The sequence below is a fragment of the Aegilops tauschii genome, chromosome 1 (genome assembly GCF_002575655.3).
Source record: "Aegilops tauschii subsp. strangulata cultivar AL8/78 chromosome 1, Aet v6.0, whole genome shotgun sequence".
Lineage (NCBI taxonomy): Eukaryota > Viridiplantae > Streptophyta > Magnoliopsida > Poales > Poaceae > Aegilops > Aegilops tauschii.
Window position 1 is genome coordinate 449,136,263 of NC_053035.3, and position 19,710 is coordinate 449,155,972.

The following is a 19,710-nucleotide window of genomic DNA, read 5'->3' on the forward strand; positions in this document are numbered from 1 at the left end:
GAGGGAGAGTTTTGTCAGCACGACGGCGTGGTGACGATGATGATGTTCTACCGACGCAGGGCTTCGCCTAAGCACCGCTACGATATTATCGAGGTGGATTATGGTGGAGGGGGGCACCGCACACGGCTAAGAGATCAAGAGATCAATTGTTGTGTCTCTAGGGTGCCCCCTGCCCCCGTATATAAAGGAGCAAGGGGGGAGGTGCAGCCGGCCAGGAGGGGCGCGCCAGGTGGAGTCCTACTCCCACCGGGAGTAGGACTCCCTCCCTTTTCCTAGTTGGATTAGGAGTGGAGGGGAAACAGGTGGAGGAGAGGAAGGAAAGGGGGGGCCTCTCCTTGTCTTATTCGGACTAGGGGGAGGGGCGCGCGGCCCTGCCCTAGCCGCCTCTCCTCTTCTCCACAAAGGCCCACTATGGCCCATTAAGCCCCGGGGGGGTTCCGGTAACCCCTCGGTACTCCGGTAAAATCCCGATTTCACCCGGAACACTTCCAATATCCAAATATAGGCTTCCAATATATCAATCTTCATGTCTCGACCATTTCGAGAGTCCTTGTCATGTCTGTGATCACATCCGGGACTCCGAACAACCTTCGGTACATCAAAACATATAAATTCATAATATAACTGTCATCGAAACGTTAAGCGTGCGGACCCTACGGGTTCGAGAACTATGTAGACATGACCGAGACACATCTCCGGTCAATAACCAATAGCGGAACCTGGATGCTCATATTGGCTCCCACATATTCTACGAAGATCTTTATCGGTCAGACCGCATAACAACATACGTTGTTCCCTTTGTCATCGGTATGTTACTTGCCCGAGATTCGATCGTCGGTATCTCAATACCTAGTTCAATCTCGTTACCGGCAAGTCTCTTTACTCGTTCCGTAATACATCATCCCACAACTAACTCATTAGTTGCAATGCTTGCAAGGCTTAAGTGATGTGCATTACCGAGAGGGCCCAAAGATACCACTCCGACAATCGGAGTGACAAATCCTAATCTCGAAATACGCCAACCCAACAAGTACCTTCGGAGACACCTGTAGAGCACCTTTATAATCACCCAGTTACGTTGTGACGTTTGGTAGCACACAAAGTGTTCCTCTGGTAAACGGGAGTTGCATAATCCCATAGTCATAGGAACATGTATAAGTCATGAAGAAAGCAATAGCACAATACTAAACGATCAAGTGCTAAGCTAACGGAATGGGTCAAGTCAATCATATCATTCTCCTAATGATGTGACCCCATTCATCAAATGACAACTCATGTCTATGGCTAGGGAACTCAACCATCTTTGATTAACGAGCTAGTCAAGTAGAGGCATACTAGTGACACTATGTTTGTCTATGTATTCACACATGTATCAAGTTTCCGGTTAATACAATTCTAGCATGAATAATAAACATTTATCATGAAATAAGGAAATAAATAATAACTTTACTATTGCCTCTAGGGCATATTTCCTTCAGTCTCCCACTTGCACTAGAGTCAATAATCTAGTTCACATCGCCATGTGATTTAACATCAATAGTTCACATCACCATGTGATTAACACCCATAGTTCACATCGTCATGTGACCAACACCCAAAGGGTTTACTAGAGTCAATAATCTAGTTCACATCGCTATGTGATTAACACCCAAAGAGTACTAAGGTGTGATCATGTTTTGCTTGTGGGATAATTTTAGTCAACGGGTCTGTCACATTCAGATCCGTAAGTATTTTGCAAATTTCTATGTCTACAATGCTTTGCACGGAGCTACTCTAGCTAATTGCTCCCACTTTCAATATGTATCCAGATTGAGACTTAGAGTCATCTGGATCAGTGTCAAAATTTGCATCGACGTAACCCTTTACGACGAACCCTTTTTGTCACCTCCATAATCGAGAAACATATACTTATTCCACTAAGGATAATTTTGACCGCTGTCCAGTGATCTACTCCTAGATCACTATTGTACTCCCTTGCCAAAATCAGTGTAGGGTATACAATAGATCTGGTACACAGCATGGCATACTTTATAGAACCTATGGCCAAGTCATAGGGAATGACTTTCATTCTCTTTATATCTTTTGTCGTGGTCTGGCTTTGAGTCTTACTCAATTTCACACCTTGTAACACAGGCAAGAACTCTTTCTTTGACTGTTCCATTTTGAACTACTTCAAAATCTTGTCAAGGTATGTACTCATTGAAAAACTTATCAAGCGTCTTGATCTATCTCTATATATCTTGATGCTTAATATGTAAGCAGCTTCACCGAGGTCTTTCTTTGAAAAACTCCTTTCAAACACTCCTTTATGCTTTGCAGAATAATTCTACATTATTTCCGATCAACAATATGTCATTCACATATACTTATCAGAAATGTTGTAGTGCTCCCACTCACTTTCTTGTAAATACAGGCTTCACCGCAAGTCTGTATTAAACTATATGCTTTGATCAACTTATCAAAGCGTATATTCCAACTCCGAGATGCTTACACCAGTCCATAGATGGATCGCTGTTGCTTGCATATTTTGTTAGCACCTTTAGGATTGACAAAACCTTCTGGTTGCATCATATACAACTCTTCTTTAATAAATCAATTTAAGGATTGCAGTTTTTGCTATCCATTTGCCAGATTTCATAAAATGCGGCAATTGCTAACATGATTCAGACAAACTTAAGCATAGATACGAGTGAGAAACTCTCATCGTAGTCAACATCTTGAACTTGTCAAAAATCTTTTGCGACAATTCTAGCTTTGTAGATAGTAACACTACTATCAGCGTCCGTCTTCCTCATGAAGATCCATTTATTTTCTATGGCTTGCCGATCATCGGGCAAGTCAACCAAAGTCCATACTTTGTTCTCATATATGAATCCCATCTTAGATTTCATGGCCTCAAACCATTTCGCGGAATCTGGGCTCATCATCGCTTCCTCATAGTTCGTAGGTTCGTGGTCAAGTAACATGACCTCCAGAACAGGATTACCGTACCACTCTGGTGCGGATCTCACTCTGGTTTACCTACGAGGTTCGGTAGTAACTTGATCTGAAGTTACATGATCATCATCATTAGCTTCCTCACTAATTGGTGTAGTAGTCACAGGAACAGATTTCTGTGATGAACTACTTTCCAATAAGGGAGTAGGTACAGTTACCTCATCAAGTTCTACTTTCCTCCCACTCACTTCTTTCGAGAGAAACTCCTTCTCTATAAAGGATCCATTATAAGCAACGAATATCTTGCCTTCAGATCTGTGATAGAAGGTGTACCCAACTATCTCCTTTGGGTATCCTATGAAGACACATTTCTTCGATTTGGGTTTGAGCTTATCAGGATGAAATTTTTTCACATAAGCATCACAACCCCAAATTTTAAGAAATGACAACTTTTGGTTTCTTGCCAAACCAAAGTTCATAAGATGTCGTCTCAATAGATTTACATGGTGCCCTATTTAACGTGAATGCAGCTGTCTCTAATGCATAACCCCAAAACGATAGTGGTAAATCGGTAAGAGACATCATAGATTGCACCATATCTAATAAAGTACGGTTACGATGTTCGGACACACCATTACGCTGTGGTGTTCTAGGTGGCGTGAGTTGCGAAACTATTCCGCATTGTTTCAAATGAACACCAAACTCGTAACTCAATTATTCTCCTCCACGATCAGATCGTAGAAACTTTATTTTCTTGTTACGATGATTTTTCACTTCACTCTGAAATTATATGAACTTTTCAAATGTTTCAGACTTATGTTTCATCAAGTAGATATACCCATATCTGCTCAAATCATCTGTGAAGGTCAGAAAACAATGATACCCGCCACGAGCTTCAACAATTATCAGATCGCATACATCAGTATGTATTATTTCCAATAAGTCAGTTGCTCGCTCCATTGTTCCGGAGAACGGAGTCTTTAGTCATCTTGCCCATAAGTCATGGTTCGCAAGCATCAAATGATTCATAATCAAGTGATTCCAAAATCCCATCAGCATGGAGTTTCTTCATGCGCTTTACACCAATATGACCTAAACGGCAGTGCCACAAATGAGTTGCACTATCATTATTAACTTTGCATCTTTTGGCTTCAATATTATGAATATGTGTATTACTACGATCGAGATCCAACAAACCATTTTCATTGGGTGTATGACCATAGAAGGTTTTATTCATGTAAATAGAACAACAATTATTCTCTAACTTAAATGAATAACCGTATTGCAATAAACATGATCAAATCATATTCATGCTCAACGCAAACACCAAATAACACTTATTTAGGTTCAACACTAATCCCGAAAGTGTAGGGAGCGTGCGATGATGATCATATCAATCTTGGAACCACTTCCAACCAGAACGTCACTTCACCCTTAACTAGTCTCTGTTCATTCTGCAACTCCCGTTTCGAGTTACTACTCTTTAGCAACTGAACCAGTATCAAATACCGAGGGGTTGCTACGAACACTAGTAAAATACACATCAATAATCTATATATCAAATATACCTTTGTTCACTTTGCCATCCTTCTTATCCACCAAATACTTGGGGCAGTTCCGCTTCCAGTGACCAGTCTGCTTGCAGTAGAAGCACTCAGTCTCAGGCTTAGGTCCAGACTTGGGTTTCTTCTCCTGAACAGCAACTTGCTTGCTGTTCTTCTTGAAGTTCCCCTTCTTCTTCCCTTTGCCCTTTTTCTTGAAACTGGTGGTCTTATTGACCATCAACACTTGATGCTCCTTTTTGATTTCTACCTCCACAGCCTTTAGCATTGCGAAGAGCTCGGGAATCGTCTTATCCATCCCTTGCATGTTATAGTTCATCACGAAGCTCTTGTAGCTTGGTGGCAGTGATTGGAGAATTCTGTCAATGACGCTATCATCCGGAAGATTAACTCCCAATTGAATCAAGTGATTGTAGTACCCAGACAATCTGAGCACATGCTCACTGCTTGAGCTATTCTCCTCCATCTTTTAGCTATAGAACTTGTTGGAGACTTCATATCTCTCAACTCGGGTATTTGCTTGAAATATTAACTTCAACTCCTGGAACATCTCATATGGTCCATGACGTTCAAAACGTCTTTGAAGTCCCGATTCTAAGCCATTAAGCATGGCACATTGAACTATCGAGTAGTCATCAGCTTTGCTCTGCCAGACATTCTTAATGTCGTCAGTTGCATCAGCAGCAGGCCTGGCACTTAGCGGTGCTTCCAGGACGTAATTCTTCTGTGCAGCAATGAGGATAATCCTCAAGTTACGGACCCAGTCCGTGTAATTGCTACCATCATCTTTCAACTTTGCTTTCTCAAGGAACACATTAAAATTCAACGGAACAACAACACGGGCCATCTATCTACAATCAACATAGACAAGCAAGATACTATCAGGTACTAAGTTCATGATAAATTTAAGTTCAATTAATCATATTACTTAAGAACTCCCACTTAGATAGACATCCCTCTAATCCTCTAAGTGATCACGTGATCCATATCAACTAAACCATGTCCGATCATCATGTGAGATGGAGTAGTTTCAACGGTGAACATCACTATGTTGATCATATCTACTATATGATTCACGCTCGACCATTCGGTCTCCGTGTTCCGAGGCCATATTTGTTATATGCTAGGCTCGTCAAGCTTAACCTGAGTATTCCGCGTGTGCAACTGTTTTGCACCCGTTGTATTTGAACGTAGAGCCTAACACACCCGATCATCACGTGGTGTCTCAGCACGAAGAACTTTCGCAACGGTGCATACTGAGGGAGAACACTTATACTTTGATAATTTAGTGAGGGATCATCTTATAATGCTATCGCCAATCAAAGCAAGATAAGATGCATAAAAGATAAACATCACATGCAATCAATATAAGTGATATGATATGGCCATCATCATCTTGTGCTTGTGATCTCCATCTTCGAAGCACCGTCATGATCACCATCGTCACCGGCGCGACACCTTGATCTTCATCGTAGCATCGTTATCATCTCGCCAATCTTATGCTTCTACGACTATCGCTACCGCTTAGTGATAAAGTAAAGCATTACAGGGCGATTGCATTGCATACAATAAAGCGACAACCATATGGCTCCTGCCAGTTGCCGATAACTCGGTTACAAAACATGATCATCTCATACAATAAAATTTAGCATCATGTCTTGACCATATCACATCACAACATGCCCTGCAAAAACAAGTTAGACGTCCTCTTCTTTGTTGTTGCAAATTTTACGTGGCTGCTACGGGCTTAGCAAGAATCGTTCTTACCTATGCATCAAAACCACAACGATAGTTTGTCAAGTTGGTGCTGTTTTAACCTTCGCAAGGACCGGGCATAGCCACACTCAGTTCAACTAAAGTTGGAGAAACTGACACCCGCCAGCCACCTGTGTGCAAAGCACGTCGGCAGAACTAGTCTTGCGTAAGCGTACGCGTAATGTCGGTCCGGGCCGCTTCATCCAACAATACCGCCGAACCAAAATATGACATGCCGGTAAGCAGTATGACTTATATCGCCCACAACTCACTTGTGTTCTACTCGTGCATATGACATCTACGCATAAAACCTGGCTCTGATACCACTGTTGGGGAACATAGTAATTTCAAAAAATATCCTACGCACACACAGGATCATGGTGATGCATAGCAACGAGAGGGGAGAGTGTTGTCCACGTACCCTCGTAGACCGAAAGCGGAAGCGTTAGCACAACGTGGTTGATGTAGTCGTACGTCTTCACGATCCGACCGATCAAGTACTGAACGCACGGCACCTCCGAGTTCAGCACACGTTCAGCTTGATGACGTCCCTCGAACTCCGATCCAGCCGAGTGTTGAGGGAGAGTTTCGTCAGCACGACGGTGTGGTGACGATGATGATGTTCTTCCGACGCAAGGCTTCGCCTAAGCACCGCTACGATATTATCGAGGTGGATTATGGTGGAGGGGGGCACCGCACAAGGCTAAGAGATCAAGAGATCAATTGTTGTGTCTCTAGGGTGCCCCCCTGCCCCCGTATATAAAGGAGCAAGGGGGAGGTGCGGCCGGCCAGGAGGGGCGCGCCAGGTGGAGTCCTACTCCCACCGGGAGTAGGACTCCCTCCCTTTTCCTAGTTGGATTAGGAGTGGAGGGGAAAGAGGTGGAGGAGAGGAAGGAAAGGGGGCGGCGCCCCCCTCTCCTTGTCCTATTCGGACTAGGGGGGAGGGGCGCGCGGCCCTGCCCTGGCCGCCTCTCCTCTTCTCCACAAAGGCCCACTATGGCCCATTAAGCCCCGGGGGGGTTCCGGTAACCCCTCGGTACTCCGGTAAAATCCCGATTTCACCCGAAACACTTCCGATATCCAAATATAGGCTTCCAATATATCAATCTTCATGTCTCGACCATTTCGAGAGTCCTCGTCATGTCTGTGATCACATCCGGGACTCCGAACAACCTTCGGTACATCAAAACATATAAATTCATAATATAACTGTCATCGAAACGTTAAGCGTGCGGACCCTACGGGTTCAAGAACTATGTAGACATGACCGAGACACGTCTCCGGTCAATAACCAATAGCGGAACCTGGATGCTCATATTGGCTCCCACATATTCTACGAAGATCTTTATCGGTCAGACCGCATAACAACATACGTTGTTCCCTTTGTCATCGGTATGTTACTTGCCCGAGATTCGATCGTCGGTATCTCAATACCTAGTTCAATCTCGTTACCGGCAAGTCTCTTTACTCGTTCCGTAATACATCATCCCACAACTAACTCATTAGTTGCAATGCTTGCAAGGCTTAAGTGATGTGCATTACCGAGAGGGCCCAAAGATACCACTCCGACAATCGGAGTGACAAATCCTAATCTCGAAATACGCCAACCCAACAAGTACCTTCGGAGACACCTGTAGAGCACCTTTATAATCACCCAGTTACGTTGTGACGTTTGGTAGCACACAAAGTGTTCCTCTGGTAAACGGGAGTTGCATATTCCCATAGTCATAGGAACATGTATAAGTCATGAAGAAAGCAATAGCACAATACTAAACGATCGTGTGCTAAGCTAACGGAATGGGTCAAGTCAATCACATCATTCTCCTAATGATGTGATCCCGTTAATCAAATGACAACTCATGTCTATGGCTACGAAACATAACCATCTTTGATCAACGAGCTAGTCAAGTAGAGGCATACTAGTGACACTATGTTTGTCTATGTATTCACACATGTATTATGTTTCCGGTTAATACAATTCTAGCATGAATAATAAACATTTATCATGATATAAGGAAATAAATAATAACTTTATTATTGCCTCTAGGGCATATTTCCTTCATCCCCAAGCTTAGGCTCTTGCCACTCCTTGTTCCATAATCCATCAAATCTTTTACCCAAAACTTGAAAACTTCACAACACAAAACTCAGCAGAAAATCTCGTGAGTTCCGTTAGCGAAAGAAAACAAAAGACCACTTCAAGGTACTGTAATGAAATCATTCTTTATTTATATTGGTGTTAAACCTACTGTATTCCAACTTCTCTATGGTTTATAAACTATTTTACTAGCCATAGATTCATCAAAATAAGCAAACAACACACGAAAAACAGAATCTGTCAAAAACAGAACAGTCTGTACTAATCTGTAACTAACGCAAACTTCTGGAACTCCAAAAATTCAGCCAAAATAGGAGGACCTAGCAAATTTTTTATTGATCAGAAGCAATTGGAATCAATATTTTATCACGTTCTGGTTATTTTTAACAATTATTTTCGTGAACAGAAAGTTTCTGGAATTTTCAGCAAGATCAAATAACTATCATCCAAGAAGATCCTATAGGTTTAACTTGGCACAAACACTAATTAAAACATAAAAACACATCTAACCAGAGGCTACATCAAATATTTATTCCTAAACAGAAGCAAAAAGCAAAAAAACTAAAAATAAAATTGGGTTGCCTCCCAACAAGCGCTATCGTTTAACGCCCCTAGCTAGGCATAAAAGCAAGGATAGATCTAGGTATTGCCATCTTTGGTAGGCAATCCATAAGTGGCTCTCATAATAGATTCATAAGGTAATTTTATTTTCTTTCTAGGGAAGTGTTCCATGCCTTTCTTTAATGGAAATTGGAATCTAATATTCCCTTCCTTCATATCAATAATTGCGCCAATCGTTCTAAGGAAAGGTCTACCAAGAATAATAGGACATGAAGGATTACAATCTATATCAAGAACAATAAAATCTACGGGCACATAGTTCCTATTTGCAACAATAAGAACATCATTAATTCTTCCCATAGGTTTCTTAATAGTCGAATCCACAAGGTGCAAGTTTAGAGAGCAATCATCAAAATCACGGAAACCTAGCAAATCGCATAAAGTCTTTGGAATCGTGGAAACACTAGCACCCAAATCACACAAAGCATAGCATTCATGATCTTTAATTTTAATTTTAATAGTAGGTTCCCACTCATCATAAAGTTTTCTAGGGATAGAAACTTCCAACTCAAGTTTTTCTTCATAAGATTGCATCAAAGCATCAACAATATGTTTGGTAAAGGCTTTATTTTGACTATAAGCATGAGGAGAATTTAGCACGGATTGCAACAAGGAAATACAATCTATCAAAGAGCAATTATCATAATTAAAATTCCTTGAAATCCAAAATAGTGGGTTCATTAATATCTAATGTTTTGATCTCTTCAATCCCACTCTTATCAATTTTAGCATCAAGATCTAAAAACTCCGAATTTCTGGAACGCCTTCTAGGTAAAGGTAGATCATATTCAGTCCCATCATTATCAAGATTTATATTGCAAAACAAAGATTTAATAGGGGACACATCAATAACTTTTAGATCTTCATCTTTATTTTCATAGTAGGTTCTTTCTTTGCACTCATCAATGGAAATTCTCATGGCTTTGAGAGACTCATTGATATCATGCTTAGGAGGAATAGATCTAAGTTTTAAAGAATCAACATCAAGAGAAATATATCAACGTTCCTAGCCAATTCATCCACTTTAAGCAATTTTTCTTCAAGCAAAGCATTGAAATTCTTTTGCGAATTCATAAATTCCTTAACACTAGTCTCAAATTCAGAAGGCATCTTATTAAAGTTTCCATAGGAATTGTTGTAGGAATTACCATAATTATTAGAGGAATTACTAGGATAAGGCCTAGGATTAAAGTTTCCCCTATACGCGTTGTTACCAAAATTATTCCTACCAACAAAATTCACATCCATAGGTTCATTATTATTCTCAATCAAAGTAGACAAAGGCATATCATTAGGATCAGAAGAAACACTCTTAGTAGCAAATAATTTCATAACTTCATCCATCTTTCCACTAAAAACATTAATTTCTTCTATCGCATGCACTTTTTTATTAGTAGATCTTTCAGTGTGCCATTGAGAATAATTAACCATAATATTATCTAGGAGTTTAGTAGCTTCTCCTAAAGTGATTTCCATAAAAGTGCCTCCCGCGGCCGAATCCAAAAGATTTCTAGAAGCAAAATTCAATCCGGCATAATTTTTTTGTATAATCATCCACAAATTCAAACCATGTGCAGGGCAATTACATATCATTAATTTCATCCTCTCCCAAGCTTGTGCAACATGTTCATGATCAAGTTTCTTAAAATTCATAATATCGTTTCTAAGAGAGATGATCTTAGCGGGAGGAAAATATTTAGAGATGAAAGCATCTTTGCACTTATTCCAAGAATCAATACTATTTTTAGGCAAAGATGAAAACCAAGCTTTAGCATGATCTCTAAACAAAAAAGGAAATGGCTTCAATTTAACAATATCATTGTCCACATCTTTCTTCTTTTGCATATCACACAAATCAACGAACCTATTTAGATGGGTCGCGGCATCTTCACTAGGAAGGCCGGCGAATTGAAATTTCATGATAAGATTCAAGAAAGCAACATTAATTTCACAAGATTCAATATCGGTAAGAGGAGCAATCGGAGTGCTAAGGAAATCATTATTGTTGGTATTGGTAAAGTCACATAATTTGGTATTATCTTGAGCCATCGTGACAAGCAAGCAATCCAACACACGAGCAAACAAGAAGCAAGCAAAAAAGAAGCGAACGAAAAAGAGAGGGCGAATAAAACGGCAAGGGTGAAGTGGGGCAGAGGAAAGCGAGAGGCAAATGGCAAATAATGTAATGCGGGAGATAAGGGTTTGTGATGGGTACTTGGTATGTTGACTTTTGCGTAGACTCCCCGGCAACGGCGCCAGAAATCCTTCTTGCTACCTCTTGAGCACTGCGTTGGTTTTCCCTTGAAGAGGAAAGGGTGATGCAGCAAAGTAGTGTAAGTATTTCCCTCAGTTTTTGAGAACCAAGGTATCAATCCAGTAGGAGGCCACGCACGAGTCCCTCGCACCTACACAAACAAATAAATCCTCGCAACCAATGCGATAAGGGGTTGTCAATCCCTACACGGTCACTTACGAGGGTGAGATCTGATAGATATGATAAGATAATATTTTTGGTATTTTTATAATAAAGATGCAAAGTAAAGAAAACAAAATAAAAACGGCGCCAGAAATAGCTTGTTGTCGGGAGATTAATATGATGGAGAATAGACCCGGGGGGCATAGGTTTCACTAGTGGCTTGTCTCAAGAGCATAAGTATTTATGGTGGGTGAACAAATTACTGTTGAGCAATTGATAGAATTGAGCATAGTTATGAGAATATCTAGGTATGATCATGTATATAGGCATCACATCCAAGACAAGTAGACCGACTCCTGCCTGCATCTACTACTATTACTCCACACATCGACCGCTATCCAGCATGCATCCAGAGTATTAAGTTCATAAGAACAGAGTAACGCTTTAAGCAAGATGACATGATGTAGAGGGATAAACTCATGCAATATGATATAAACCCCATCTTGTTATCCTCGATGGCAACAATACAATACGTGCCTTGCTGCCCCTACTGTCACTGGGAAAGGACACCGCAAGATTGAACCCAAAGCTAAGCACTTCTCCCATTGCAAGAAAGATCAATCTACTAGGCCAAACCAAAATGATAATTCGAAGAGACTTGCAAAGATAACCAATCATACATAAAAGAATTCAGAGAAGATTCAAATATTGTTCATAGATAAACTTGATCATAAACCCACAATTCATCGGTCTCAACAAACACACCGCAAAAGAAGATTACATCGAATAGGTCTCCACGAGAGAGGGGGAGAACATTGTATTGAGATCCAAAAAGAGAGAAGAAGCCATCTAGCTAATAACTATGGACCCGAAGGTCTGAAGTAAACTACTCACACATCATCGGAGAGGCTATGGTGTTGATGTAGAAGCCCTCCGTGATCAATGCACCCTCCGGCGGAGCTCCGGAACAGGCCCCAAGATGGGATCTCACGGGTACAGAAGGTTGCGGTGGTGGAATTAGGTTTTTGGCTCCGTATCTGGTAGTTTGGGGGTACGTAGGGATATATAGGAGGAAGGAGTTCGTCGGTGGAGCAACAGGGGGCCCACGAGGGTGGAGGGCGCACCCTGGGGTGGGTAGGCGCGCCCCCTACCTCGTGCCCTCCTGGTTGATGTCTTGACATAGGGTCCGAGTCCTCTAGATCACGTTCGTTCCGAAAATCACGTTCCCGAAGGTTTCATTCCGTTTGGACTCCGTTTGATATTCTTTTTCTGCGAAACTCTGAAATAGGCAAAAACAACAATTCTGGGTTGGGCCTCCGGTTAATAGGTTAGTCCCAAAAATAATATAAAAGTGTATAATAAAGCCCAATAATGTCCAAAACAGAATATAATATAGCATGGAACAATCAAAAATTATAGATACGTTGGAGACGTATCAATGTGTCATACCTAGTGCATCGGGTCTAATGAAAATCTTCTGTGACAATACTGGAGCAATTGCCTTGGCGAAGGAATCCAGATTTAACAAGAGAACCTAACACATCAAGAGACGCTTCAATTCCATCTGCGACCAAGTCAAGGAGGGAGACATAGAGATTTGTAAGATACATACGGATCTGAATGTTGCAGACCCGTTGACTAAGCCTCTCCCACAAGCAAAACATGATCAGCACCAAGACTCCATGGGTGTTAGAATCATCACTGTGTAATCTAGATTATTGACTCTAGTGCAAGTGGGAGACTGAAGGAAAAATGCCCTAGAGGCAATAATAAAGTTGTTATTTATATTTCCTTATATCATGATAAATGTTTATTATTCATGCTAGAATTGTATTAACCGGAACCTTATTACATGTGTGAATACATAGACAAACAGAGTGTCACTAGTATGCCTCTACTTGACTAGCTCGTTGATCAAAGATGGTTAAGTTTCCTAGCCATAGACATGAGTTTTCATTTGATTAACAGGATCACATTATTAGAGAATGATGTGATTGACAAGACCCATCCGTTATCTTAGCACGATAATTGTTTAGTTTGTTGCTATTGCTTTCTTCATGACTTATACATGTTCCTATGACTATGAATTATGCAACTCCCGAATACCGGAGGAACACTTAGTGTGCTATCAAACGTCACAACATAACTGGGTGATTATAAAGATGCTCTACAGGTGTCTCCGATGGTGTTTGTTGAGTTGGCATATATCGAGATTAGGATTTGTCACTCCGATTGTCGGAGAGGTATCTCTGGGCCCTCTCGGTAATGCACATCACTATAAGCCTTGCAAACAATGTGACTAATGAGTTAGTTGCGGGATGATGCATTACGGAACGAGTAAAGAGACTTGCCGGTAACGAGATTGAACTAGGTATTGAGATACCGATGATCGAATCTCGGGAAAGTAACATACCGATGACAAATGGAACAACGTATGTTGTTATGCGGTTTGACCAATAAAGATCTTCGTAGAATATATGGGAGCCAATATGAACATCCAGGTTCCGCTATTGGTTATTGACCGGAGATGATTCTTGGTCATGTCTACATAGTTCTCAAACCCGTAGGGTCCGCACGCTTAACGTTCGATGACGATCGGTATTATGAGTTTATGTGTTTTGATGTACCGAAGGTTGTTCGGAGTCCTGGATGTGATAACGGACATGGCGAGGAGTCTCGAAATGGTCGAGACATAAAGATCGATATATTGGAAGGCTATGTTTGGACACCGGAATGGTTTCGGATGAGTTCGGGCATTTTCCGAAGTACTGGGAGGTTACCGGAACCCCCGGGAGTCAATGGGCCTTATTGGGCCTTAGTGGAAGAGAGGAGGAGGCGGCCAGGTGGAGGGCGCGCCCCCCAATCCCAATCCCTTTCCTTCTCTCCCTCTTCCTCTTCCTTCTTCTCCTACTCCAACTAGGAAGGTGGGAAACCTGCTCCTACTGGGAGTAGGACTCCCCCTTGGGCGCGCCCTATGAGGGCCGGCCCTCTCCTCCTCCCCTACTTTATATACGGGGGAAGGGGGCACCCCATAGACACACAAGTTGATTCTTAGCCGTGTGCGGTGCCCCCTCCACATATTTCCACCTCGATCATATCATTGTAGTGCTTAGGCGAAGCCCTGCGTCGGTAACTTCATCATCACCGTCATCATGCCGTCGTGCTGACAAAACTCTCCCTCGGCCTCAGCTGGATCAAGAGTTCGAGGGACGTCACCGAGCTGAACGTGTGCAGATCGCGGAGGTGCCGTGCGTTCGGTACTTGATCGGTTGGATCGCGAAGACGTTCGACTACATCAACCGCGTTACTTAACGCTTCCGCTTTCGGTCTATGAGGGTACGTGGACAGACTCTCCCACTCATTGCTATGCATCACATAGATAGATCTTGCATGATCGCAGGTAATTTTTTTGAAATACTGCGTTCCGCAAAACTCCGGCCGTGTTGTGTTCTCAACTTCTTCTACTTCACCTACATGTGGTTGGCCACAAGGTAATGACATGGTGAGTAGTGGTGTTCATTGCAATGATGATAGTGGGCTTATTGTTGATAATCCTTCATCACTTTCTTATTGAAATGCTTCTTCTTTGGACTTAGCACTTCGAGCACTCCAAATGCTTCACATGCTTGTGCTGATAGTCCTTGCATATCATGTAGAAATTGCTTGACTAAATCTCATGATGATATGCTTACTATGTCTTGTTGCCATGATAAAAATGCATCTATTTCCTCGAATTTTTGTGCTAACAATGTAGAGGAAACCCAACACCCCATGGAACAAGATGTGGTCTTGAATGGTGCTTCCAGGGATCCTACATCATCATCTATTGCAGTTTGCCTTATGGCCAGGGCTTCAAAGGTATCTCCCACTTTGAATCCCAATATATCTTGTGATGATATTGATGATGGCAATAATGATGATGATGTTGATTATGATGAAGAGAACGATAATGTTGCCTCCTTAAAAATTAAGGGGAAAATGAATTTTAAAGCTCTTCTTAAGAATAAAATTGCTCGTTACAACTTCATGGAAATCATGTCTATTGCTATTGAGAGCAAGAAATATATTGATGAGTTGGAATCTCGTCTTGAGGAGCATGAGGTCACCATTGATAAAATGGAAGGTCATGAGCGTGATTACGCTAATGAGATTGCGGACCTCTCCCAAGCTCTCGAACTTGAACAAACCACCAAGGAATCTCTTGAGGAGACTTTTGCTCTTGAATTATCTAGAGTGAAGGAATCTCATGATAGAGCTCTTGAGGTGGCCAATGTTTTTGAAACTAAAAATGAGAAGCTTGATGTTGCACGTGCTAAATTCCTTGAGGACTCTGGGCACCTCGAAAATGGCTCAAGGGTCATTAAGAGTGAGCTCATCGAACTCACCGAGTCTCATGCTCAACTTAAAGCTTCATATTCTAAAGAGCTTGCCAAGTTGCCTTCTACTCTTGCTATTATTGATGATTCTTGTGCTACTAACTCTATTTCTAGTGAAGCATCCATTTTGAAGGAGAATGTCGAGCTAAGGGCTCAACTTGAGTTGCTTGCTACCTCTTGAGCACTGCGTTGGTTTTCCCTTGAAGAGGAAAGGGTGATGCAGCAAAGTAGCGTAAGTATTTCCCTCAGCTTTTGAGAACCAAGGTATCAATCCAGTAGGAGGCTACGCGCGAGTCCCTCGCAGCTACACAAAATAGATAAACCCTCGCAACCAACGCGATAAGGGGTTGTCAATCCCTACACGGTCACTTACGAGAGTGAGATCTGATAGATATGATAGGATAATATTTTTGGTATTTTTATGATAAAGATGCAAAGTAAAATAAAAGCAAAGTAAAAGGCAACGGAAATAACTAAGTGTTGGAAGATTAATATGATGGAGATAGACCCGGGGGCCATAGGTTTCACTAGTGGCTTCTCTCAAGAGGATAAGTATTTTACGGTGGGTGAACAAATTACTGTTGAGCAATTGACAGAATTGAGCATAGTTATGAGAATATCTAGGTATGATCATGTATATAGGCATCACGTCCGAGACAAGTAGACCGACTCCTACCTGCATCTACTACTATTACTCTACACATCGACCGCTATCCAGCATGCATCTAGAGTATTAAGTTCATAAGAACAGAGTAACGCCTTAAGCAAGATGACATGATGTAGAGGGATAAATTCATGCAATATGATAAAAACCCCATCTTGTTATCCTCCATGGCAACAATACAATACGTGCCTTGCTGCCCCTACTGTCACTGGGAAAGGACACCGCAAGATTGATCCCAAAGCTAAGCACTTCTCCCATTGCAAGAAAGATCAATCTAGTAGGCCAAACCAAACTGATAATTTTAAGAGACTTGCAAAGATAACCAATCATACATAAAAGAATTCAGAAGATTCAAATATTTGTTCATAGATAAACTTGATCATAAACCCACAATTCATCGTCTCAACAAACACACCGTGAAGGAAGATTACATCAAATAGATCTCCACGAGCGAGGGGGAGAACATTGTATTGAGATCCAAAAAGAGAGAAGAAGCCATCTAGCTAATAACTATGGACCCGAAGGTCTGATGTAAACTACTCACACTTCATCGGAGAGGCTATGGTGTTGATGTAGAAGCCCTCCGTGATCGATGCCCCCTCCGGCGGAGCTCCAGAACAGACCCCAAGATGTGATCTCGTGGGTATAGAAGGTTGCGGCGGTGGAATTAGGTTTTTGGCTCCGTATCTGATCGTTTGGGGGTACGTAGGTATATATAGGAGGAAGGAGTACGTCGATGGAGCAACGTGGGGCCCACGAGGGTGGAGGGCGCGCCTGGGGGGGTAGGCGCGCCCCCTACCTCGTGGCTTCCTGGAAGCTTCCTTGATGTAGGGTCCAAGTCTCCTGGATCATGTTCGTTCTGAAAATCACATTCCCGAAGGTTCATTCCGTTTGGACTCCATTTGATATTCTTTTTCTGCGAAACTCTGAAATAGGCAAAAAACAGCAATTCTGGGCTGGGCCTCCGGTTAATAGGTTGGTCCCAAAAATAATATAAAAGTGAATAATAAAGCCCAATAATGTCCAAAACAGAAGATAATATAGCATGGAGCAATCAAAAATTATAGATACGTTGGAGATGTATCAAGCATCCCCAAGCTTAATTCCTGCTCGTCCTCGAGTAGGTAAATTTTAAAAACAGAATTTTTGATGTGGAATGCTACTAGGCATAATTTCAATGTAATTCTTCTTAATTGTGGTATGAATATTCGGATCCGAAAGATTCAAGACAAAAGTTTAATATTGACATAAAAATAATAATACTTCAAGCATACTAACTAAGCAATTATGTCTTCTCAAAATAACATGGCCAAAGAAAGTTATCCCTACAAAATCATATAGTCTGGCTATGCTCTATCTTCACCACACAAAATATTTAAATCATGCACAACCCCGATGACAAGCCAAGCAATTGTTTCATACTTTTAACGTTCTCAAACTTTTTCAATCTTCACGCAATACATGAGCGTGAGCCATGGACATAGCACTATATGTGGAATAGAATGGTGGTTGTGGAGAAGACAAAAAGGAGAAGATAGTCTCACATCAACTAGGCATATCAACGGGCTATGGAGATGCCCATCAATAGATATCGATGTGAGTGAGTAGGGATTGCCATGCACCGGATGCACTAGAGCTATAAGTATATGAAAGCTCAACAAAAGAAACTAAGTGGGTGTGCATCCAACTCGCTTGCTCACGAAGACCTAGAGCATTTTGAGGAAGCCCATCATTGGAATGTACAAGCCAAGTTCTATAATGAAAAATTCCCACTAGTATATGAAAGTGATATTATAGGAGACTCTCTAGCATGAAGATCATGGTGCTACTTTGAAGCACAAGTGTGGTTAAAGGATAGTAGCATTGTCCCTTCTCTCTTTTTCTCTCATAATTTTTTATTTGGGCATTTTCTTTTTTTCATGGCCTCTTTTTTTTCGTCCAAAGTCTCATCCCGACTTGTGGGGGAATCATAGTCTCCATCATCCTTTCCTCACTTGGGACAATGCTCTAAAAATGATGATCATCACACTTTTATTTACTTACAACTCAAAAATTACAACTCAATACTTAGAACAAAATATGACTCTATGTGAATGCCTCCGATATGCAATGAATCAAGAGCGACATGTATGAAAGAATTATGAAGTTGTCAACTACATGATCATGCGAAGCAATATGACAATGATGGAGCGTGTCATAGTAAACGGAACGGTGGTAAGTTGCATGGCAATATATCTCGGAATGGATATGGAAATGCCATGATAGGTAGGTATGGTGGCTGTTTGGAGGAAGGTATATGGTGGGTGTATGATACCGGCAAAAAGTGCGCGGTTTTAGAGAGGCTAGCAATGGTGGAAGGAAGAAAGTGCGTATAATCCATTGACTCAACATTAGTCATAAAGAACTCATATACTTATTGCAAAAATCTACAAGTTATCAAAGCAAAGTATTACGCGCATGCTCCTAGGGGGATAGATTGGTAGGAAAAGACCATCGCTCGTCCCCGACCGCCACTCATAAGGAAGACAATAAATAAATAAATTATGCTCTGACTTCATCACATAACGGTTCACCATACGTGCATGCGACGGGAATCACAAACTTTAACACAAGTATCTCTCAAATTCACAACTAATCAACTAGCATGACTCTAATATCACCATATTTATATCTCAAAACAATTATCAAGCATCAAACTTTTCTTAGTATTCAACACACTCATAAGAAAGTTTTTACTAATCTTGAATACCTAGCATATTAGGATTATTTAAGCAAATTACCATGCTATTTAAAACTCTCAAAATGATCTAAGTGAAGCATGAGAGATCAATAGTTTCTATAAAACAAATCCACCACCGTGCTCTAAAAGATATAAGTGAAGTACTAGAGCAAAACTATATAACTCAAAAGATATAAGTGAAGCACATAGAGTATTCTAATAATTTTCGAATCATGTGTGTCTCTCTCAAAAGGTGTGTACAGCAAGGATTATTGTGGTAAACTAACAATCAAAGAGTCAAATCATACAAGACGCTCCAAGCAAAACACATATCATGTGGTGAATAAAAATATAGCTCCAAGTAAAGTTACCGATGGAAGTAGACGAAAGAGGGGATGCCTTCCGGGGCATCCCCAAGCTTTGGCTTTATGGTGTCCTTAGATTATCTTGGGGGTGCCATGGGCATCCCCAAGCTTAGGCTCTTGCCACTCCTTGTTCCATAATCCATCAAATCTTTTACCCAAAACTTGAAAACTTCACAACACAAAACTTAGCAGAAAAT